Here is a 25,000-nt window from a genome sequence, read left to right as displayed (position 1 = left end):
TCACACAGCGCTCTCTCTCTTCTATAAATAACCATGGAGCTGATAATGAACGCACCGCGTCTTCCTTCACTCGCAAAACCGGGATTATTCTTCCTGTCCTTTTTCAAACAGTATACATGTATGTGTGTGTATATATATATATGTATATATATATATATATGTATATATATATATATATATGCAGAGCTGCAGTAAATCACATTTAAAAAGCACCTGTCCCTCATCGTTCCCTCTGACCTACATGTCTTTATTTATACGTCAGCTGCAGAACGAGGCGTCGTTTCAAAGAGAAATATTCATGAGGAGACACATGTATGTATGTATATATATATATATATATACACATACATACATATATATAGTGTATATACATATACTGTAAGTGTGTGTGTGTGTGTGTAGGGAGACGAGCGGCAAAGAATTAGATATTATGCATCATAATAATGTTAGAGTGTAAAAATGGCTGCAATCATTCACGCTCCTTTGTCAGCACATATTATTTACTCTGTAATGGTTTTAAATGACTTCATCTTTAACAACACACACACACACACACACACACACAGAGCTGCAGTTGTGTGTGTCTGTGTGTGTCTGTGTGTGTTTGTGTTTTTTGCCAGGCTGTAATTTGGGTCGATCCATCTTTGAGCAGTAATGAGGTGTAATGGTAGAGCCCACTGTGCCCTGATGACACCGTGGCTCCAGCCGTGGCCCCCTGCCGGGCCCCGGGCAGCTGGGACTTGACATCTGACCTTTAGTGAGACAGTCGTCTTCATCATCGTCGTCACTGACACGCCCCCTCCAAACAACAGCAGTGACACTAAACACTGCTCTGTGTGTGTGTGTGTGTGTGTTTGTGTGTGTCTGCGGGAGCAATGAGACACAGAGACTCAGAAAGACAGAGACACAGAAATACAGAGACACAGAGACTCTGAGAGACAGAGACTCAGAAATACAGAGACACAGAGACTCAGACTCTGAGAGACAGAGACACAGAGACTCTGAGAGACAGAGACACAGAGACTCTGAGAGACAGAGACTCAGAAAGACAGAGACACAGAGACTCTGAGAGACAGAGACACAGAGACTCTGAGAGACAGAGACACAGAGACTCTGAGAGACAGAGACTCAGAAATACAGAGACACAGAGACTCAGAAAGACAGAGACACAGAGACTCTGAGAGACAGAGACACAGAGACTCTGAGAGACAGAGACTCAGAAAGACAGAGACAGAGACTCTGAGAGACAGAGACACAGAGACTCTGAGAGACAGAGACTCAGAAAGACAGAGACACAGAGACTCAGAGAGACAGAGACTCATGTGCATATGTTTTAAATAACATGCATAAAATGAAGTTTGAATGAATTCACCTCTTGGGTATTATTTGTTTACTACGTCAGGTTTTACACATTTGGCTGACGATAATAACAACAATAACAACAATAACAATAATAATAATAATGATGATGATGATGATGACAATAATAATAATGACTTAGATTCATGGGTTCATTATGACTTCTTTATATCAGATGTAGGTGTTTACATTCATTCGTCAGAAACAGTTAAATCTGGATTCATCGTGGAATAAAGATTTGGACACAATGGTTTTGAAATAAAAAGTGAAATATCTGTGCAGCAGCTGCAGCTTGTTGTTCCTCCTCCTCTCGTTGATGTTTAATCAGTTTGGCTGATATGAAAGCGCTTTTGTCCTTTTGTATAAAAACAGCCATTCTCTGCTCCGATCATCAAGCACAATGACACGTTATCTTCAGACTCTATTGTGCCGCACATTTACTGCCGGAGCTGATAGCACTTGGCTAATGACGAGTCTGCGGCCCGGCGCGTTTGGAGAGTTTGTTTCCACTCGGCTCTGGAGAGTCGCGTTTTCTCAACAAGAGACGGCAGAGAGGCTCCGAGTGTCGCCACGAGGGCCTCCTCTGCGCCTTTGTTTGTTTCTGTCCAAGAGTCACATGACGCGCAGCAGCGTCTCATAATAGACGAAATACAGTTGAAAACATGCACTTTATAAAAAGACACAGATGCTTTTTTTTCTCACTGTCTGTCATGAAATCAAACAATCACTTTTCCTGTTTTAGGTCCGTTAGAATTCCCCAAAGTGACTTCTATTTGCTTCATGTCAGAATAATGACAGGCGGATGTTTTAGACTTTCCTCACAGTCAGAAGTTCACATACACTAAGATTATTATGCCAAAGCCCAAACGAAGATGTCAGGTCTTTGGAAGCAACATTTGAGTTGATTACAGACACACCTGAAACTGCAAATGCACACAGGGACAAAGACGTCCATCTTTGGAGACATGTCCTGTGAAATCAAACTGTTTGGCAATAATGACCATGGTTACGTTTGGAGGGAAAAGGAATCATTTTGATAATCCTAACAGACCTGAAACAGGAAAAGTCTGATTTCTTACGTGTCTTTTTATACCGTGGACGTAAACTTGTGCTTTCAACTGTAAACTCGACACAAAGAGTTAAAACAGGAGCTTCAGCCTCATTACTGCCACCTACAGAGTGGTTTCAAAATAAAGTGCTTTCTTCCTAACGCCGTCATTTCTGCCGCTTCACCCCCGCGTGTCCTCCGCTCTTTATTCTTTGACAAAAGTGGATTTTTATTGACTTAACGTCTCGTTTCCGTCGGGTCGTCGACATCAGGTGACGCCGTCGTTCCGAGTTCTTCTCGTGACACATGAATGAGGTGAATCTTATTTCAAATGTGTCACTGTCTCTTCGTCCTCGAGGGACGACTTCATTTGGACGTGATTGACACGACTGGACAAACACAAGCTCCCAAGGCCTCGGCGTCAGACGCTCACTTCACTCACGGCGTCGACATCGAACCTCTGCCATCGGGAGTCGATCGCAGTCGACGCGGCGGACGCTGATGTGACGAGACGGGACGAGTCGCCCGTGTCTCGCGGCGATCCGACGTGGACACGTGAAGATTCACCCACACGTACGACACGTTCACTCATCACTGGATCCTGATTAAGTGTTAAAATACGTTTAAAAATCAGCGTCAGCACCGAGAGTCAGAAGAGATTAAAGCGCCGCGTCGTGATGTGAAGGTTTCACGAGTGACAAGTGAATATTTCAGATGAAAAAAGAGGATTTAATCTGACTTAATCTGAGGATTTAATCTGCTTTTCTCTATGGGGTTTGGTGTGGGAGAGTGAGTGGTTGACAAACTTCAGTTTCCTGTCAGAAAACACGTCTAACAGTGAGATAAAGACGTGGGAACGCTCTCTCCTATTACACACAATGTTCAGGAAATTAAAATCAGAATCTTTCAATTAGCAAAACAAGAAGACAGTGAGAGGTTTGTTGTAGAAGCTGAATCACATTTTCTTTTGGGCTGATTTTAGTCACTTTATTATCATCATCATTATTATTATTATTATTATTATGCATATTATTGTAACACGCTGAAAACCAACAGTGTGTAGTGCTTTATTCAGCTGAATATGGATTCTCTCATTGTGTCAAGACTCAATAAACAGTGTGTTTCTCCATGTTCACACTCCTTTCATGTTTAATAGTGTGCTGGAATCATAGCAGCTTGTTAATGCATTTATTCAGGCACAGAGTCTTTGTGTGTGTGTGTGTGTGTGTGTGTGTGTGTGTGTGTGTGTGGGGTTAGCTTTCTTTGATTGATAGCTATTGAGCGGCTGTGTTTGCAGCGGAGATTCAGATCCAATCAAATCTGCCTTTCCCGTGTTTGCCCGCATTCGTCGTGCAGAGGCTTTTGTCCGCCCGCACGCACACACACACACACACATGCATTATTACATTTAAAAAAAAAAAGAAGACAAAAATAAATTTAAAAAAAAAACCACACAAATAAAAATCTTCTCCAGGGAAAATAATCGCCACCCGAATCACTGCGTCTGTTGCCGCTCTTTGGCTTAACCACAGGTTTCTCTCTCTCCAAACTGACGCCCACTCGTGGTTCAACGGGCTGAGAGAATAACAGGCTGCTAAAGCTTCAATCTGACCGCTAACCACAGTGCTAACACATCAGCTGGCTTACACAAACAACCACAGCCAGCTATTAGCCAGACTGCCAGCCTCTGCTGGTTTGGCAGCTGTGACTTGAGGCGGGCGGCGAGTTCTGCTCAAGGAAATAAGAATAATAAGAATAATAATAAAAGAAAGTTCCTCCAAACACAGAGAGGGAGCCACAGTCCACAGGACTAAAGCTAGCGTAAGCATGCTACGGCAACACAAAAACACCAGAAGTCGTGTTATTTTTCATCTGCAAGTTTTCAGCAGATTTATCAATTAAAGCTGCAGTCACTAAGTGTGGAAAAGCTAGCGTTAGCGTGCTTCACGATACTTCCGACCCATCCATTCTCAAAACCCTGAGAGCTTTGGGACAACGGCGATAACATTTCTGTTTCCTGTTTACGTTAGCTTCCGCTAGCATCATTCATTTGTTATTTCACGTCATGTGAAAGCTAACGGATACAAAACAAATGGAGGTAGAGTTTGTACGCACTGTTCTTGATGGTTTCTGTTTATGAATCAGACACACTGCATTTAAATGAACGTTGAAGCTGCAGTCAGTAAGTGTGGGGAAGCTAGCATTAGCATGCGATAACAACAATGCAAGTCTCTGCTACTGGAATTCGTGTTTAAAATTTCGTCACGGGAATTCAGGCCTTTTCTTTCATCTGTAAACTTTAAAAACGTCTGTCTGTTAAAGCTGCACAAAAACAACAGCAAGCTACAATAGCATAGCATGCTACGCTAGTACGATGCAAGTCTCCGCCCATAAAACGGTGGAACATGTGTTGTTTTTAATGTTAACAGCAGTTTTTCATCTGCAAGTTTTAAGCAGATTTAAAGCCGCAGTCAGTAAGCTAGCATTAGCATGCTACGATACAGCTAAGCCCCTGCTCACGAAACCACGTAAAAAAAGGTTAATTATTTGTTTTATAAAATCATTTTATTTTTTTAATTTTGTGCTCAATGAAAACCTGAAATCAGAGATTATTAGATTATTTGTGCCGTCAGAGATTATCAGATGTCGTAAAATAAGATCACGTGGCGCAGATTTGACTTGAATGTGATTCCCTGTGAAAACATGATTTCAGATTCATCGTAACATCGTCATGTTCTTCAATCTCACGTCCTGATTTCCCCGTTCCTTGTGTCACTGAAGTATTTTTAACGCGGGATTTTGAAGCTAAACGGATTAAAGTCGCGCTGGTTTTTTGACACACGGCGACGGCCTGATCCCAGGGTGTGAAACAAAGACAAGTACACTGTGTGACTCTCTCTGTTTGAATGTGTTTTATCTGTTCATGTGCAGGAGGGGGGAGGACGAGGGGTGAGGGAGAGGAAGAAGGAGGGAGGAATGAGGAGTCGCGCTGATGAAAGCCTCTTTCACTCCTCTACCCTCCGTCTGTCCTCTTTTCAGCCGTTTGAGGCATCTCATCAAACGGGACTGAATAGTCGACGTGACACTATCGGTCTCTCCTCCTCCTCCTCCTCCTCCTCCTCCCTTCTTCTCGGTATCTCACATCCCACACATCCTTCCATCCTTCCCTCCTTCCCTATCGGTGTTGGCCGCGTCCTTCTATCTACCTGCACACGTCCACCCTTTCACACGTTCACAAAGCCGCTCGGCGAGCGCTGACAGGAGGCCGGAGGAGAGCGGAGAGCGGCTCGGGTTCACAATCTGCCGTCTTTAGACTTCCTGTTCACTGCAGAAGAAGAAGACGAAGACGAAGACGAAGACGTGATACAGACGGATCAAAGCACACCTGCAGGTCACAGACGGGCGGCGACAGTCTCATCATCACAGACGAGTCGAACACTGCGTCGTCACATTGACTCTGAGCCTCAGGGAAACACGTGTTTCTGCGGCACGACTCAGCTGTTACAAAAGCCGTGGTTCTCAAACTGTGGTACGTGTACCGCCAGTGGTACGCGAGGAAAACTCCTGGGTCTGCGATCGGAGAGGAGCGGAGGACGTTTGACTGGAGCGCGTGGAAGAGATGATTTTATCAGTAAAATATCAACGCTGACTGACTTGTACTCCAGCGACACTTGAGTAAAAGTACAAGTATTTTACCAGAAAATGACTTTGGTAGAAGTTAAAGTACCTGACATTTACTGTACTTTAGTATCAAACGTCATTTGAGAAGCAAAAGTTGAATTATTTCAACAAAGTGAACAATTACAACTTTGAATATGAAAACAATAACAATAAATATAATAAAACAATATTAGAATGAACCTTCTGTCATGAATGGTGACAACGTCCCTGTGTCTGACGTCACACTGGGTTTTAATTCAACTTGGAGACGAAACCTGCGGCTAACAGCTGGTGCCGCTAAAAGCAACTAGCGACAACAAACAGGCAGTTTGTCAGCAGGTCAACTTTTATTTTGTAGTAACGATTAACGAAGGCAGTTGAGTGAAATGTGTCAGAGTAAAAGTCAAATTTTGTCTTGGTTACTCTGGTTCTCGTGTTTGTGCGTCGCTCGTTTACTTCCTCACATAATCTCAAGTGTCCGGAACAAGAGCGCCACCACCTGGCCGACTCAGACGCGTGGAGACGCTCGTGTCAGAGGATTCCGCCGCTGCGATCGCGGGCCTCCGCGCGAGCACAACAACAATTCGTTTCCGTTAATTGCGAGACCGCGGCGAGCGGAATGAGACGACGGCGGACGCCGCGGTCGAGGTAATTTAATGAGATCCGAGACGCGGCGAGTCAAAGGCGTTTGAAAAAAAAACAAAGAGTGAAATTGTCGAGGACGGAGATTTTTCAGCGCCGCGACGACGTCCACAGAATTCAAGCCTTTTAGAAGTAAAAGCAGCAGCTCAGCGAGAACCTGGCACTCTGCTAAATGCAAGGCTGAGCTCATTAGGACTGGCTCTGCATCACACACACACACACACACACACACACACACCAATCTGTCAGTGTTTTCACATTAAACAAGCAGACACAGAAAAAACGCAGGAGGACGGAGAGAGAACGGCGCGAGAGGAAGAGTTGGCACAACAGCGAGGATCACACAGGAGCGGTGACGGAGAGAGAGAGAGAGAGAGAGAGAGACAGAATGACAGACAGAGACGGAGTGAAAGACAGACAGAGACAGAGCGATGGAAACAATGAGAGGAGAGACAAAGCAGGTGGCCTGGGTAATTGCCTGGGGAATATAATGAATGAGCCACAGTGCGTCTGACGGAATAGGAAATCGTCTCTATCTTCTCATTCCCCTCGTCCTCCCTCTCATTATCGCTCACCCTCTCTCATTCCTCTCTTCCTCTTATCCATCTCCTCACCCCGTCTTTCACCACCTTCTCCTCCCTGGAAACTGCTGCCGCTCACACCTTCTTTAGGTCACCTGACTCTGAGCCGCCGTCACAATAATCCTCATATTTGTTTCATGTACGCAGAAAAAACTGGACCGATCAAATTAAAAGTGTCGTCACATGATCTCGTCTTTATCTCACTGTGAGACAGACTTTTATAAACCACTCACTCTCACACACCAAAGCCCATAGAGAAAACCACAGGAGCTGCTGGTCCTCTGCTGCCTCCTGTGGTCACTGTGTGTCACTGAAGTCAATCCAAATTCAGACATTTGAACTTAGTGATGGAGGCAGCAGTGGATCAAGAACTCCTGTGTGTGTGTGTGTGTGTGTGTGTGTGTGTGGGAGAGTGAGCGGTTTATAAACGTCCGTCTCACAGTGAGACAAAGACGTGATCATGTGACGTAAGCTGAGCCTTCTGTTGAAGTTGTTAGTACCGTTATGTGATGTATGTTTTATCAGGTTTGGTTTTCACTGACACTGAGACTCTCATAGAACCACATGAAAACCTTAATTACTGCTTTAATGAGTGGATTTAAATCCTTACGTTGGATTCACGCGCTGATAAAAAACCCCCATTAAATTCAAGTTTTTGTTTGCTCGCCGCTCACAGACACTTCAGTGCGTTCTTCTTTTTCATTTAAACAACGCGAGCAGTGGACGGGAAAATGATGACACGTCAGCGTGAACCTGCTGAAAACAGCGGCTTCACGCTCGGTTTCACTTCACGCTGCGAGTCAGAGAGGATGGAGAAGTCTGTCAGGCCTGAAATGACACTGATTTCATTTTTCTCTCCAAGTAATTAATGCATCACAAAGCCACACTGAGACACTCACAGGAGGAGCTGGTCAAGGACATGATGTGAGTCCTGATTCTGGTTCTCATCTCGTGACTCCAGGAAAAACAATCCATCAATCTCACGATCACTCGCGACGTTTTCGCCCAATTTTGTTGCTCGACAACAGCCAATTTTGCACATTTATGTTCTCAGAAACTTAATAAAACGCTGCCAAAAACCTCTTTTTCCATCCAAAAGTTTAGCCTTTAGACGACCTGTTCCATGTGTTTAATATTTATTTTAACGTCACGTACACTTATGTTAGAAAACCATGACACTTTAGAGAATGAAGTGAAAAATAAAAACTCAAGCAAAGTAAAACGGATCCCAAAAATAGTTTGTTACAAAGGTTAGAAACGTGGTTCATAACATTCCTGGAGTTCTTTGTCTTTGTCTGCGGCTTCAGCTCAAACTGAACAGTAAACGCTGAGAGAACGCGAGCCGAGGGAAATCAATAAACTGCAACGCCAGCGTCTGTGGACGGATAATGAGAGGAGGACGCTCACTTTCACACACACCTGACCCGATGCTCTGTGGCGACCCCTAAACCAAGTGTTTGAGTCAACATTTCCATAATAACCTTTCATTCAGACCTCAGTCACTTCAGTTACAAAACCATTTTATCACTTCATATAAATCGTGCAACACTTTCCCGTCCAGTTGGTGGCGCACTTAAGAACAAAAACACAAGACAACGAAGAAGACAGTAACCATGGAAACATGCTTGAGGTTAATTCAGGGAAGTCTGTTGTGTCTGTCATTTTCAGCTTCTTAAATGTGAATATTTTCTACTTTCTGTCATTTTTCTGCTTCTTAAATGTGAATATTTTCTACTTTCTGTCATTTTTCAGCTTCTTAAATGTGAATATTTTCTACTTTCTGTCAGTATGAATATTTTCAGCTTCTTAAATGTGAATATTTTCTACTTTCTGTCATTTTTCAGCTTCTTAAATGTGAATATTTTCTACTTTCTGTCATTTTTCAACTTCTTAAATGTGAATAGTACTTTCTGTCATTTCATTTTCAGCTTCTTAAATGTGAATATTTTCACTTTCTGTCATTTTCCTTAATGTGAATATTTTCTACTTTATGTCATTTTTCAGCTTCTTAAATGTGAATATTTTCTACTTTCTGTCATTTTTCAGCTTCTTAAATGTGAATATTTTCTACTTTCTGTCATTTTTCAGCTTCTTAAATGTGAATATTTTCTACTTTCTACTTTCTTTGCTATAAGACCTTTGAGTTTTGATCAACATTTTTTTTTACAGTTAAAGAACCAAACAACTCCTGGTTTAATGGAAAAACTAACCAACGGATGAATTGATGATTGAAGTAAATGTTAGTTATTGTAAAACATTATGTTGGTGTAGACACACACACACACACAGAGTGTATTTAAAGATGAGGGTGTGACTGTGGTCATCGGTGTGAAAGTGAAGCTCTGAGCTGAAAACAGACTCTGTGTGTGTCCACAGAAGAGCCATGCATTATTGAGGAAGGGCTTAGGGGCGCTGAGAGTGGATTAGTCTGATATTAACCTCCAGAGGAGAGAAAAGGAAGAGGATGACATGGTGAGGATCACCCCCGGCCATTTAAACTGCTTTAATTAAATCCTGGATGGAGAGGCCGACACTCAGACCTGGAGCACGACGAAGAAGAACACGAAGAAGGAGGGAGAGAGAGAGGGATGAGGAGAAGAGAATGAGTGTTTGTAGCCCCTCCCCCGCAGTGATGAGGCAGACTAATGAGTTAGCCTTTTGCCACGCTGGTCACATGTGACCGTGGCTGACAGCGGCCGGGGCGAGCTGATAAATCAGCAGCAGAAATGAGATTTAGAAAAACCTGATCTCCATCTCCACCTCCCGCCTCGCTCCCCGACCGCGGCGTCACCTCGCGATCGTCATCCCGGGAAACGTGGCGGCGCGAGGAGGACAGTGGAAGAAGGAAATGAGAGGATGAATCACGAAGCTACACAGTGAAGAACATTCTCAATGAGTTTTAATACGAGATGAATAACCAACATTTCAAAACTCATGGAAAACATGGATGAATGAATGAATGAATGAATGGACATATAACGAGGGTCAGATTTACTGTGGTACCGGCACTTCTTAATTTGACTATTTTGAGAATCAGCACTTCTATTTAACAGGACTGATAATCTGTGGAGATTATCAGTCCTGTTCATCATTATAACCTAGATGAATAATAATCTCAGGTTGTATTAGGTGACGTTTACCTGCACTTGGTGTTTGTTCCTCGTCTATTTAAAGTGTTTACTGTTATTCACTGAACATGTTTGTGTCCTGGAGTTTAAATCGTTGTAGATACATTTAAATATACAAAGAAATCTGATATCGTTTTATTTATACACACACACAGACATAAAGGAACAGAAACCTGTCCGTCACATATTGTGTTTCCTGTTTCCTGTTCCTCTATGACAGGCCCAGCATGCGTCACTCCAGCTCTGATCGTACTTCACTGCTAACGTGGATCTCAGACTGTAATGACGCTAAGGCCAGCGTGCTAACGTGGATCTCAGACTGGAATGACGCTAACGTCAGCGTGCTAACGTGGATCTCAGACTGTAATGGCGCTAAGGTCAGCGTGCTATAGCGGATCTCCAGACTGGAATGGCGCTAAGGTCGAAGCGTGCTAGCGTGGATCTCCAGACTGTAATGGCGCTAAGGCCAGCGTGCTAGCGTGGATCTCAGACTGGAATGGCCTTAAGGTCAGCGTGTTAGCGTGGATCTCGGAGCTGTAATGGCCTTTAAGGTCGGCGTGCTAGCGTGGATCTCAGACTGTAATGGCGCTAACGTCAGCGTGCTAGCGTGGATCTCGAACTGTAATGGCGGCTAAGGTCCGGCGTGCTAGCGTGGATCTCAGACTGGAATGGCGGCAGCTAAGGTCAGCGTGCTAGCGTGGATCTCAGACTGTAATGGCGCTAAGGCCGAAGCGTGCTAACGTGGATCTCAGACTTCGGAATGGCCTTGTAAGGTCAAGCGTGTTGCGTGGATCTCAGACTGTGGCGGCTAAGGTCAGCGTGTAGCGTGGATCTCGAACTGGAATGGCGCTAAGGTCAAGCGTGCTAACGTGGATCTCAGACTGGAATGACGCTAAGGTCAGCGTGCTAACGTGGATCTCAGACTGTAATGACGCTAAGGCCAGCGTGCTAACGTGGATCTCAGACTGGAATGACGCTAAGGTCAGCGTGCTAACGTGGATCTCAGACTGTAGCGACGCCCGGTTAGCAAATCAAACCTCCATGTTGCCAGGGCGAAGATTATAGCCTCTGCTGAACCGGGGGCGGGGCTTCCTGTGGCGCATTGATATGCACACACACACGTGAGCGCGTGTCCTCTCCGACATTAACGTGTGTGCTTTTAATCTGCCGCTCCCCATGGAGCCGAGAGTTCACGCCCCTGAATCCACACCAGAGAGAGAACGAGAGAGAGGCCACGCCCACCACCCCCGCTAACGCTCACCTCACTGCGACACACACCGAGAAAAGAAATGTGCATCTGTGCGAAGACGACTGTCAAACCCCGGGAAACACGAGGCTCCGGCAGCTTTAATTGGTCGTTGCCGTGAGTTTTCCTGTCTTTATTAGCAGCATGTGAATACCTGCTCACACACACACACACACACACACTGGTGCAAAGGTCATTAGATGGAGCTGGGTTTAATAGCAGACTGTCATCCTGACGCTGCTGCTGCTGCTGCTGCTGTTTTTCTACATAACAAAAAAAAAAAAAAAAAAAAAAAAATTCATTCACTGAAATTTAAATTGAGTGAAACAGCTGCTTCTGTTTATTCTGTACAACATAATTCTAGATTTATGTTTGGAGTCACTGAGCGTTTGCTCTGGTCAACACTGTCGGGGGAGATTAAACACCTGTCCAGCAGGGGGAGGAAGTGTGTGTCACATTTATGTGACGGAATTTCACACAGTTTCAAAATAAGACAAGATTTATAAAAAACATGTTTTATATATATATATGTATATATATATATATATATATATATATATATGTACTTTATGTTTTATCTTGAATAATAGCAAATACAGCACAAGGTTCTGCTTCATTTACGAGATTAAAGTCGTGAATTTAAGAGAATAAAGTCGTGAATTTAAGAGAATAAAGTCGTAAATTTAAGAGATTAAAGTAAGTAGAATTTAAAGGGATTAAAATAAATAAATTTATGAGAAATAAAAGTAAATAAATTACAGAGAATAAAAGTAAATAAGAATTTATGAGAACTCAAAATAAGTAAATTTATGAGAGAGAATAAAGTAAGTAGAATTATGAGAATAAAGTCGTAAATTTACCAGAATAAAGTCGTAAATTTATGAGAATAAAGTCGTAAATTTATGAGAATAAAGTCGTAAATTTAAGAGATTAAGGTCGTAAATTTACGAGAATAAAGTCTTAAATTTACAAGAATAAAAGTCTTAATTTTACCAGACTAAAGTCGTAAAGTTTCTTTCTTTATTCTCGTAAATTTAGAAGTCTGTGGCCGTAATACTCCACTAGTACTAATACTCTGTCGTACTTTAAATTTAAGGATCTAAAAATAGATGTTGTTACGACGAGTGCAGTTTGTCATCGTTCATCGCGACGGGAAAGTTTGAGGGAAAACTTAACAGATGGTGGAAATGAGCTGCAGTTGATTCTGTGTCCTCACAAACGAAAACATAATCTGAGTAAACTCGCTGATCAATAACAGCAATAACACACTCAGGGTTTCCTCTGACAACTTAGTTTAACTCGCAGAGTCTGAGTCAAAGAAATAAATCAGTAAATAATCCAGAGACACAAACACCTGCAGAGAAGAATGTGAAGTTTGAAGAACGGAGAGAAAGTAGAAGAGCTCGGAGGAATGAATGTGTGTGTGAGGTCAGAGTGAGACGACGAGGAGAAGGAGAAGAAGGTGTGAAAGAAGATTCTGAACGACAAAGAACAGAAAAGAGAGGAAATAAAGAGCGAGAAATCTGAGTCAAGATGAAAGACGAGCCTTTTGGGAACGAAATAATGGTGAAGGACGCTTTTCTGCCACCAGCAGAGACCTGAGCCCTGTGTGTGTGTGTGTGTGTGTGAGACTGTTTCCTGCTCTGACTTCAGATCAAACGTCGTGAAGGTTAAAACGTCTCAGTTCCGACTTAAAGCTGCAGTACGTAACTGCAGTGGAAGCTTGTTCCCGACGTTATTCTTTGAAAAATTTGAAAGCCAAACTTCTCACGACTGTGGGATCAAATGTTTACGGCGCGACGCGATCGTACGCAGGATTTAAGTTTAAACAAATAAAATAATGCTCCACACATCTTTTAACCATTTATTTCATTAACGCGTTAACTCAGTTTCTCTCCTCCCGTTTCCTGTTTTCCCCACAGGATCCTGAGCGGCTTCCTGCTACACTGCCCCCCACAGGTTTGACATGGTCACTACAGCACTTTCTGTGGATTTGAGTCATAATCTGGCTCCTGTTGGAACTCTAGAATGTGATTTGAGAAAATAACTTTGATTTAACGAGGTTAAATCCAGACTCCTCATACACAGTCTGTTTATAATCTGTTTATAATCACATTTCCACAGAACTCTGCACATGTTTATTTCACTGATTCTGTTGCAGGAAATAAACTCCAGTCGCTGCGTGAAATATTAATATTGCCATACTTGCTATTCTGAACGTGATATTAATTTGTTTTTAATCTTCCTCCGGTGTTTGTTCGCCGCACTTTTATGAGATTCAGACGCCAACGTTTCCTCCGTCGCTCACTTCCTGCGTTTATTGCTCAGTTTAGTGGTTTTATTGCTCCGTGTTTGTTTGTGGAACAAATAAAGTCTTAAATACAGACTGACGGGTTCATTATTGTCTCCATGTTTTGAACTTATCCGAACATCACGCTTGGTTTTAGGACCATGTTGTTCTGCAGCTCCACTGGAGTTAAAACTTAAAATGGCCGCCGGGGTACACAGTTCTTCCACTAATACTAATATATTATATATTATATTATATTAGTATATATATACTAATATAATAATAATTTAACGCGAACATGTCTCTGTAACATTTACTTCTTCCTCGTTTCGGAAAATGAAATAAATGTCGATCTGCGTGTGTTTTCTGAATCGTTGCTATGACAACATGAAGAATTGCTGGTGCCGTGTGTGTTGTTGGCGGTTCTGAGTTTCCCTCCCAAACCTGTGGTACTCAGGATAAACGCGGCCAATCAAAAGGGGATGTGGAGGTAATGAAGACTAAGGCGGTGAGAGGCAGGCGGCTTTTAGAAGCCACGCTAACGCTGAGCACTTCAGACCCCGCGCGCTCCGTCTTCCACAGCTCATCGGATTAGAGGCCTAGTCTCTATGGAAACCTTGCCCCACACACACACACACACACACACACAGTGGAGATTTTTATTTCCACTTGGTTGAAAATGAAGCGGGATAATTTAAGTGCTACTTGTGATTTCCTGGTTTTGACATGACTTTGCCTCGTGGATGAGGTTATGAGTCTTCAGCTCCCCACACACACACACACACACACACACACACACACACACACACACAGGTCGTTGAAAAGGGCTTTTTTTCAGGCTGAGTTATGAAACTGCAGCCAAAAAATCCACAGGCTGAATGAATTCCTCACCTGCAGGTGAATCATGTTCTCGTTCTCCTCAGCTGCTGAACGCTGGAGCCAATAACCTCTCGCTCTCTCGCTCTCTCGCTCTCTCGCTCCGGCTGAAGGCGGCGCTGACGTCGGACAGGAAGTGCAGAGATTTGAAGACGAGCCAGAAAAACAACAAACACCCACACGCAGACGAAAACTGAAGAAAACACAAAGAACAAACGGAAAACACACTGCCGTGATTTGCAGAGTGAAGTCGCATCGTCCACATTCTCAGTTCAGCAACATCGCGACGTTGGAACATTTCAAACGAACAAGCGGAGGTTTTATTTCAGTCATCAACAACAAACACACACATTTACATACAGAGAGAAAGTTAAATAACTGGCTTGCTACAAGTAACAAAAATAAGATTTAGTTGCTGACTTTTCCCTTAAAACAACAAAGTAAAATGGCAGCTGTATAAATGAACATCATTAACAATTAAATGTCAGACTGACGAGTCTTCTGTCTCAAAACTCTACAAGAATTCTATTCTTATTGAGCAGTTCCTTGTCACACAAATCAATACTAGTTGTACAACTCTACAGAAATAAAGAAGTATAAATACTAATAAAGTTTGGGCCTGAACTCCACAGACCACTGCTTTAAAAGCATCTTTACTGGATTGATTGTTTGGAATAATTCTCCTTCCTCTGTAAAATGATGTGACTTGTAAAAAAACAGGTGATTCTCACCTGCTGTCGCATCAGTGGGAATGAAGAGCGTCTCCCACTGAGCGCGATCTGATTTCCATCTTTATCCACAAACAAGCGTCTGTGGCAGCTCGGTGTGAGCGCCGCGCTGTGATTCTGCTCCGCGTGAAGCATCAGCCCCAACGTTTCCCCAACATCGCAATTATTTAAAGAAAGCAACAAAAGCAGGACATTTTTAACGCTTTTAGATGTTTAACAAAATCTCAACTCACAGCTAAAATTAATCCACAGAGGAAAAAAATCCAGGCTAAAAAACAAGAGAATGAAGAAAACAGAGGAAACACGAGCAGGTGAGACACATCAGAGCAGGGGGCGGGGCTTACAATTAGAGAAGTGCAACAAGAGAAGATGAAGTGCTTTGTTTTTTTTCCCCACGGACCTCGTGAACACATGAACGATTTATATGTCTTTCTGTTTTGACCTTTTAAAAGACACTGTGACGTTGGAGTGAAGTAAATCTGCAACAGTTAAACCTTTACTGAAAGTCTACGTGATACGTCAAGGACTACGTGGTACGTGAAAGTCTACACGATACGTAAAACTCTACATGAAACGTGAAAATCTACGTGATGCGTGAACGTCTATGTCAGGGGTGTCAAACTCATTTTTGTTCAGGGGCCACATACAGCACAATGTGATCTCAAGTGGGCCGGACCAGTAAAATAATAGCATAATAACCTATGACCAACAAGAACTTCATTTTTACACAACATGACATTTCTTGAGAAATATAAGTGCAATTTCAACAATATCGTGCCTAAATTTACTACTGGATCTATAAAGGCACAAACATTTAGTCACAGGTATCTGGAAGTGAAAAATATTGCATTTGACATCACGTTTAGATTGTAATCGTAGTGTGAAATTTCAACAAATTCATCCTGTGGGCCGGATTGGACCCTCTGGCGGGCCGGTTCTGGCCCCCGGGCCGTATGTTTGACACCCCTGGTCTATGTGATACGTAAAACTCTACATGACACGTGAAAGTCTATGTGATACGTGAAAGTCTACGTGATATGTCTAACCCTACGTGGTCAGTGGTGTAGTCTATGTGGGTTATCATAAGTCTACGTGGTACGTGAAAGTCTACGTGATACGTCTAAGTCTACGTGGTACATGAAAGACTACGTGATACATTAAAGGTGCAGGATTTACGTATAACCGTAACATAGGTTAAAGTGGAGGTCAGTGGTGTAGTCTATGTAGGTTATCATAAGTCTACGTGATACATTAAAGGTCCAGGATTCACGCATTACAGTAACGTATTCTGTTTGGTGTCAGCTTGGTTTTCATCTGGAGGAAACACGACATATCCCATCATTCCTTTCACCTCTACATGTAAAAGATGCATACGTGCAGAATAATAATGCGTCCACGTATCACACATGAAGACGTGTAGCGACACATTAAGTCAGAGGAAAGATGAGAGGATGAAGAGGACTCGTCCTCGTCTCACAGGAAGCCTTTCATGTCCCGCTCCGGCTTTTCTGAATCGCCTCCTGCCGCCGCCGCCGCTCCTGTCAGCATCTGATGGGATAAAAGCGGCGATACGGAGCAGTTCATGTGTTCAGCTCGCCACGATAAGACTCCACTTCAAAAGGAAAAAAATGAAAAAGGTGGCGGCGGCGGCGACAGTCAGCGCCTTTTGTCCCCAGTCAGCTCGACGAGACGCTTAATCTGTGGCCGTGTCCGCCGCTCGCCATGTGGGCCTTTGAGGGTCGGAGCGCGGGTTTGACCTCACAGCGCTAAGCTTCCTGTCGGGTTCATCCGAGTGTTCGCCGGTGGATGGAGAGGAAAACAGGCGCGAGGCCACATGGCAAAGCAGAGATAAAGCCGGGATCAAACTGTGTGGCACAAAGACGACTGTCAGAGGAAAGGACGCTCTTTCATTTCTCTTCAATAATAATCACATCTATTGTACTGATCTGTCACAGATTATACAGCACACACCCACACCCTCTCATTATGCGCCAGCATTAATTACCTCTTCTCTCACTAAACAGCGTATTTTTCTGCTAGTTCTGCCGCCGCTCTGACCCTTCCTCCCTTCAAGCATCATTTAAGTTTTATCTGAAACAATCAAACCTAATTAACTCTCAAAGTAAAGTCACCCAGTGGCTTGTTGCACGCTGGTAATTGTGTTGAATACAGTGAATCTGAAACCGGAGCCAAAACCACTTCAGCTGCATCCACCGTCGCTGTCAACGGGAAATATTTATAGCATCTATTTTTAATTGAAGCCGTCGTTAAACACTGACTGCAGGTCTGTGAAGTGGTTTTACTGAAAACCAGCCACTTGACAAAAGACTTGTGGAATAAAATCTACGTCAGATTAAGTTTCTACGATATCTGCGTCACGCGTTCACGTCTTTGTCATTCATACTCTGTATATTTCCTCCCTTCTGTTGAGCATCAGCATCACTGGACTCTCCCTGCTGCTGCTGCTGCTTCTGCTGCTGCTGCTGCTGCTGGACCACAGGTTGACCAGTCCACTGGGAGAAAAACTCACCTGCGGCTCCAGATGCTCTCTCAGCTCCTGCTGCCAAACTCTGCGCGCTGCATTATCATAAGCAGATGGTCGGCCAGGTGACAGCGAGGTCACAACGCTCAAAGCTAGACATGGTTGCTGTTGTGAAGCACAGAGGACCTCCTACTGTCACCATTGACATGGTGAAGTGTAAAAGCTAAGGATGCCGGCTGACATCATCTGCTGCCAGTTTGAATAAAGGAAACGCCATTTAAGTCTCAAAATAACTGCAGTTTAACAGTTGAATTCTGCTGCTGCTACAGGCAGCGTGGAGTCACATGATCGTCAGCGTATGTCTGGAAGCTCAGAGGCTACGTACGACCATGAGGTCTGGGTCGTTTCCTTGTACGTGTATGAGAACCAGCAACGTCAGGTCCATGTTTATCGTTCACCGCTCAGACATCGACCTCACGTCTCTGTAGACACGTTCACCGTAACTGGAGGGTGAGCATGGAGCGTTTTTGCAGGTTAAAGACAAACAGGATTGAACCGGTCAGAGTTCACTGTCCCTTTAAATCCACGGACTCTTTCAAGACTCTTGGTAAATCTAGTCTGAGTCCATGATTGATTTGTTCTCCTTTGTTTCATGGCAGTGATTCACCGCCACCGTCTCTCTGGTTCTGTGGAGATCCAGTGAAATGTTCTCCTCTTAGCATGTTAGCATGTTAGCGTCTGTCTTATGTGTACAGTATGTCTACAGAGGTGAACAGTGCTGTTTCCTGCCAGAGGGGGCGTAACCTCACTCGTGTGACATGAGCTGCTGAGGAATGAGCGTCGGTCCACCGCCGGTCCGGGAGCATTTCCAGAGTCAAGGGCGTGGGCTGTACTGAGGTCAGAGCTTGAGAACCCTGCAGCAGTCAGTCACGCTTGTAAGAGTGAAGTATGAAATATCCGACAGTGTCACGGTGAGCGCTCCGGGCTCTGGGAGAAGAGCCGGGACGGCTCTGCTGGAGGATCAGGCTCAGCCAATCAGAACCTTTCCACATCATTGGCCAGCAGGGCCATCTCTTATCTAACACAAGCGGAGAGGCTTTGCCTACTAATGCCACCCAGCTCGCTGGATCCTCCGTCCTCTGCTCCACCAATCCTCCACATCAACTGCTTCTTCATCCTCACTCCTGTCTCCGCTCCACCTCTCCTTTCTCTCATCTCCTGCACTTCATTTTCTTCTATCCCTTCTCAGTTTTTTTTTTTATCCTCCTCCAGTTTATTGGTCACGCTGGTGAGGAGTGCGATCGTCCTTCGCCGCCGCGGCCACGCTTAACATCTGTGCCCAATTCTGATCAACGTGTGGGCGCACGTGTCATGTGCTTGAGTGACAGGTGAAGTTAGAACAGCGTGGACTTTAAGTGCTTTGGAAAAAGGCTCAAGCGTCGCCGTCGTCGTCGTCGTCGTCATCGTCGTGGAACACAAAGAGGCAAATCACCGAGCTGACGATTTTTCATCGAGAGAGGAAAGAAAAAGACGGCCGACACAAAAGAGAGCGGGGAAGCAGGCAATCATGTTACTTCTAATCTGTTAATCTGTTGCTTGGAGAAGGTGGTGGGGGTGTTAAGTGGACAGGAGGAAGAATGTTGGGCGGTGGGGCCTGCTGGAATGAAATACATCGCAAATGGGAGAAGACACCAACAAGAGATGGTGTGCTCACAGATGGAGAACCGGCTTAATCGAGACCAAATGCAGATTTTTAATTCTCAGAGAAATGAGAGTAAATCTGCCGCCGGCCGCACGGCAACAGTGCTGCGACACTGCGAGCACACGTGCAGCGAGAAAAATGAAAACACAGACAAAATCATCCAGAAAATTAAATCCAGGATCAATAAATCCTGCAAATGTTGAATATCGTCACAGAGTTCTCCCCAAAAAGATTGTAGTTTATAATCTGCACTGCACGGGTTTATTCAAACTGATATTAAACAATAATCTGAATCATAATCCACAGAGGTGTTGAAGTGTAATCTACAGCAGACAGATCATTTAGAGACACTACACTGTGATGGAGATCCTGAACATTTGCAGACGGTCCCTTAGCGCTCGTCTCACAGATCAGATTAAAACGATGAAAATGACGTCGTATACAAAAACAACAACAACAACAACATATAACAAACAATAACTGGAACACAGATGATTCATTATTATTATTATGATTTTTATTCTAAGTGTTTATTCTTTCCTCAAATGTCTCCTCCAGGCCTCCGTACAAGGATCATTACACACGCGCACGCACACACACACGCACACACACACTGCCGGTGCGGTTCTAATCTTCACAAAGGTTAGAGGAGGACGAGTGTGTTGTGAATGTTAAATATGAGTGTGTTGTTGTGCAGGTATCAAACAGCAAATTAAAACACAGTGTCCCCAGTCAGTCACAGCCTGAGGACGCGCTCCGCTCCGCGCGCCGCTCCGCGCGCCGCTCCTCCACCGCGCCGCCACACTTTCCTCAACAACAAATTCCCATTTATTTATTCTTGCATCATCACGGCGGCAAATTGCTTTGTAAATGGCACAGTTCCCTCGCTCTCTGCTGTAAATACAAAGTCATCGGCGATGTTAATAATCCTTTTGTTTGCTTGACCAGGAGGCGCCGCGCCGCCGCCCGCCCCCTTGATTCAATTACCGCGGTTTAGGGAGCGGGAAGAATGAAGGCCGGACCTTAAAGCCGCCGTGTTAATGACATTCAAATTGATGGCGGCCACATGTTGCCGCGCTGTGGCTCCGTTTAAACGCGAGGGTAATGAAAAGAGGAGCTCTCCATTATGGAGAGCGTAACTAAACATGACACCTCCTCGCTGACATCACAGCGCCGAGCGCAGCGTGCATTTAATCCAGGAAGCAGCGGAAAACATGCAATCTGCAGCGAGCGTCACGGCTCACACACACACGCGTGTGTTTAAACCCAGAGGAAACTTTGACGGTGCAATTACGCAGCATGTGCACAGAGACCTGGAGGTGACATGGACGAAGTATAGTGGAAACAAGCGTCATTTAAGCTAGCGTAACTCCAAACGGATCCGCCCATTTATTTTGTATCTTGTTGTCATAGCAACTGTGTTAGCGGAAACAGGCGACGTGTGTGTTAAATGTGACGTAACACCCTTTGAAAATACGATTCCCAACGATGCGACGGAGCCCTGGAGGTTAGCGTGTGTGATTTATTACCTCGTTCACACGTCACGAGACAACCAAGGAAAACTTGTTTAACACTAAAAATGTTCTTATTTATTTGGCAAATGACAATGAATGAAATGACCTTTCTGTCCAAACGTGAGTCGACTCGCTGAGTTTCCGCTCCGAGAGTCAGAAATGAATCAACACTAAGAATGAGAGGAAATCACCGTCATTTGAATCTCAATCAAGAGAAAATAACGCCCTTCACTGTTTTCTTCTTTTCTTTCTGTGAAACATTAAACGTGAAAATTCATGGATGACAAAAGAAACGATGTTTTAGCTTTAAAAACAGGATTTCAGTGAAAGTTAATGTCTGTTTTCCTGTGAACATGAGGAAACAAATCAGATTAATAATCAGTTTACTTCACTTGTGTGTGATTATTGCAGCTGAGTTTGTGTCATAATATGACAGGTTTTACAAATCCTGACAAATAAGACTGCGTTCACACCAAACACCTCAACTGTCGACTCATCAGATCATTTATCAACTTAATCTGAGTTAATCTGAACGTTCCTGTGTAAACACAGTAACATACTGCATGTCCACACACGCGACGCCATCCGGAGAATGTCAGCGTTGATTCTTCTTGAACAGTTTCAGCGAATGCCGACATTCCCGCCAAGTAGGCGTGTTCACTGAGCGCTGATCTACGAGCTCAGATCACACATAAATTCTATCATAACTGCTAAATTTAAATGAAACCTCTTTCTTTTCTTTTTTTGCTTGTGAGCAGGTTGTGCGACATCTCCTCTGTTTTTTTGTTTTTTTTTATTCACCACAATCTGCCTCCTCTGAATGTTCTGTGTCAAACTGGCTCCGTTTCATGGATTCACCCACCAGCAAATGTTCAACGGCGTCTTAAAAATATCTCCGTGTTCCTCAGAAACATGCGTTCATCACGTGACTGAGGACTGTGAATCACATTGATGTGTGTGTGATAACAGACGACGACGGTACGTTCATGAACCATTCGTCGTGTTTCGTTTGTCACTAAAACAGAACTTTGCAGGACTTTTACCCTCATTTCACGTCTTCAGAGTCTTTGTGGTGATGAAATGTCTCGTTGTGGGGAGACTGGAGGCTCACTCCACTGCCCCCCGCTGTCTGTGAGCGGAACAACAGCCTCGCAAGAGTCACAATCAGGAGGTCTCGCGAGAATAAAGTGTTATTTTAGAAAAACTGAAAACAGGAATGAAACTGAATCCTTCAGACTTTTGTTTAAGTAAAATATATTTGAAACTAAAAGAAATCAAAACAAAAAAACTGCGCTAAAATAAAAGCCAGTTCCTGAACTTCCGATCACTTTTCACAAAGAGGAAACGTGGACTTTGTAACGTTAGCGATTCAAATCTTGACTTGTTAGCGTCGTGCAAATGTCAACCTCATGAGAGAAACATTAACACAAAAGTGGAAAATATCTTTTCTAAACTATAAAACAACAAAGTGCACCATCTGCAGGTTAGCATCTGTAACTGCATGCTAGCGCGACAAGCGGCGCGTGCAGAGATGTGGGAATATTTTCTGTGATAAAGTCTCACTCATTCATTTCCTACAGCGGCATCACGAAAGGTTGATTAAAACACCCAGAATTCAATAAAAGTATTATATTTAAGAAAGTCGGAAAGTCACTGGAATTTTGTTTTTTTATGAATTTGCTTCAGATTTAGTGAATGTATTTATTGTGTCGTAAGTTTAAAAGTGATAATAAAAGCGACTCACAAATGCTAACATCGCGACGTCGATCCGTCAAACTGAGTCGATTTAACGCGACCTGTGAGGAACGCGCGGTCCAGATAAAACCGGTCTGCGGGCCACACCCGTTCCCCGGGCCTTATGTTGCCCATGTGTGGTTTAAAGGGTTTCGTCTCATATTAACATAATCTTGTTATGACATCATAAACTTGTGGTTGAGTAGAATCTCGTCCTCTGCTTTCTTTGTCTTTGTCTAATGAAGTCGCTCTGTGAGATGCTCACAGACTCGTCCTCGGGGAACTGAACCCTCAACCCCGCGCCCGCACAGACGCTCCTGTCTCTCTGACCGCGGAGTAAATCCCAGCTAAACACTGTGATCACTGCAGTGGACAAAACCTCCCAGTAATGTGTGGGTCAATATGTCCATGAATCTCTGTTTACTGGACAGACAACTCTTTACGGAGACGCCGCGTCCCCGGCAGGCAGGAGCAGGAGGAGGAGCAGGAGGAGGAGGAGGAGGAGGAGGAGGAGGAGAGCGACTGGACTCATCAGGTCACTTTTCATCTTTAACTCTCCCCTGGCAGCGAGACAGAGGAAGAGAAGGACGTCTCTGTGTCTCTATTTAATGAAATCGCATTAGCAGCCGACGCCACTCGGGCCAATCGGGAGGCGGGGCGGCGGTCATGTGACGCGCGGGATACACAGCACATCTCATAAAGTGCTTTTACATCACGGCTCCGGCCCGATGAGAGCAATATCATCACGTTTATGAGAAAATAATGATTTCTTCTCTGAATTTATGAGCGTCATGGAGGCGGAAAAGGCTTCGTATGAATTATATCTGTGTGAAAAAAAACTCACACTCACTTTAATTTGTTTTTCCCCTCGAGGGAAAAAATGTAGCTCTGTAATATCAGGCATAAAAGTCGATCCTCCACAAACAACAGGCCAATTAGTCGAGTCCAGAGGAGACGAAACAAAGGGATCAAAGCAGATCAATGACCTGGATTCACTCGCACTCTGAGATCGATACGAGACAGACAGACAGGCAGGCAGACACAGACAGACAGATATGTAGAGACAGACAGACATACAGAGAGAAAGAGAGAGAGACAGACAAACACAGAGTAAGAGAGAGAGAGACAGACAGACAGTCAGGCAGACACAGACAGACAGACAGACATGTAGAGACAGACAGACATACAGAGAGAAAGAGAGAGAGACAGACAAACACAGAGTAAGAGAGAGAGAGACAGACAGACAGACAGGCAGACACAGACAGACAGACATACAGAGAGAAAGAGAGAGAGACAGACAAACACAGAGTAAGAGAGAGACAGACAGACAGACAGGCAGGCAGGCAGACACAGACAGATGCAAACAGACAGACATACAGAGAGACAGAGAGAGAGACAAACACAGAGAAAGAGAGAGACAGACAGACATACAGAGAGACAGACAGACAGAGATCAAGAGAGAGAGACAGACAAACACAGAGAGAGAGACAGGCAGAGACACAGACAGACAGAGACAAAGACAGACAGACAGAGAGAGACAGACAGGCAGAGAGACAGAGACAGACAGCAAGCATGAGTCATTAGCCACTTTAATTAGCACCTGATGAAATCCTCAGAATCCGAGCTAACGGACGTTTCCTCAGATCGAGTCACGGCGGACACGTGTTTGACCTCTGACCTCTGTTCAGTTCTTCATGACCCATGGATTTAAAACATGGAAATATTATTATCGTCGTGTTTCAAAGTGCCATGGTCAAACTTAAGCACTTTTCAAGCACTTTCAAGCACCGTGCAGTTGTGCTAAATTAATATGAATGTATACTCGTGATAAATTATAATAGTTACTGTCACACACACATCATATGATTTATTTATCCTTCCAGTGAAACCACCGCATTAAAATTCAAGCATTTTCACTGTGCTGTGATTATTTTGGCAGTTTAAGCTACTTTTTAGTTAAAATAAGGTTGTTTGCTATTGACCGTAGAAACACAATATTTATGCACACGG

At 44.0% G+C, this 25,000-nt stretch overlaps 1 long non-coding RNA gene across 2 annotated transcripts in view; it reads right to left on the bottom strand.

Moving 5' to 3' along the window:
- Positions 1 to 25,000, bottom strand: part of LOC122764993 — a 49,014-nt gene that overhangs the window by 3,645 nt on the left and 20,369 nt on the right. Inside the window, exon 5 of one of the 2 annotated variants that reach the window (XR_006359923.1) lies at positions 14,846 to 15,023. This is a non-coding gene — a long non-coding RNA (uncharacterized LOC122764993). Of the gene's footprint in view, positions 1 to 14,785; positions 15,024 to 25,000 lie in introns of those variants that run through there. The other variant, XR_006359922.1, reaches the window with a different exon arrangement.

The sequence above is a fragment of the Solea senegalensis genome, unplaced genomic scaffold (genome assembly GCF_019176455.1).
Source record: "Solea senegalensis isolate Sse05_10M unplaced genomic scaffold, IFAPA_SoseM_1 scf7180000017817, whole genome shotgun sequence".
In the NCBI taxonomy this organism is placed as follows: Eukaryota; Metazoa; Chordata; class Actinopteri; order Pleuronectiformes; family Soleidae; genus Solea; species Solea senegalensis.
Note: the sequence above shows the minus strand (reverse complement) of the source record. Positions and strands in the feature narration are given on the sequence as shown.